Raw genomic sequence first — 853 nt, 5'->3', positions numbered from 1 at the left:
AAGGGAGGGAAGAGCAGTCCGGAGATCGACCTCCAATTGGGATCATCAACTCTCTCTGGAGGACCTTGACAGGAAGCAGACCTTCCACAGCCCTAGGGTTTGAAAACTTGTAAATGTATGCGAACGATCCGCTTTAAATCAAGATTTCTTTCAGACTTGCCATCTTTTCCTTTTTGGCATAGACTTGTAACGACAGGGACGACCCCATCGGACAACAAAAACAAACCCCAATGTGGCAAGGTCGAAGGCCCGTTATTTGTAGACCAGATGGGGGGAGAGGCCATACAGCGCCCATATGCCCCCCACAGCCATGTTAGGGACAGGAGGAGAACCTCGCCCTAACATGAGCAAGGTCGAAGGCCGGTTATTTGTAGATCGGATGGGGGAGAGGCCATACAGCGCCCATATGCGCCCCACAGCCATGTTAGGGACAGGAGGAGAACCTCGCCCTAACATGAGCAAGGTCGAAGGCCCGATTATTTGTAGATCGGATGGGGGAGAGGCCATACAGCCCCATATGCGCCCCACAGCCAGTTAGGGACAGGAGGAGAACCTCGCCCTAACATGAGCAAGGTCGAAGGCCGATATTTTAGACGGATGGGGAGAGGCATACAGGCCCATATGCGCCCCCACAGCCATGTTAGGACAGAGGAGAACCTCCCTAACATGAGCAAGGTCGAAGGTCGATATTGTAGACCGGATGGGGGAGAGGCCATACAGCGCCCATATGTGCCCCCACAGCCCCATAAGAACAGAAGGGAACCTCGTCCTAACCGAGCTGGAATCGATCACATCGAAATAGGAGAAAAAGTTGTCTCGACGCAATTAAGGTCTGGCCATTGAGACCCGCAAG

This window comes from Elaeis guineensis, chromosome 4 (genome assembly GCF_000442705.2).
Source record: "Elaeis guineensis isolate ETL-2024a chromosome 4, EG11, whole genome shotgun sequence".
NCBI classification, from domain to species: Eukaryota; Viridiplantae; Streptophyta; class Magnoliopsida; order Arecales; family Arecaceae; genus Elaeis; species Elaeis guineensis.
This window is presented reverse-complemented; position numbering follows the sequence as displayed.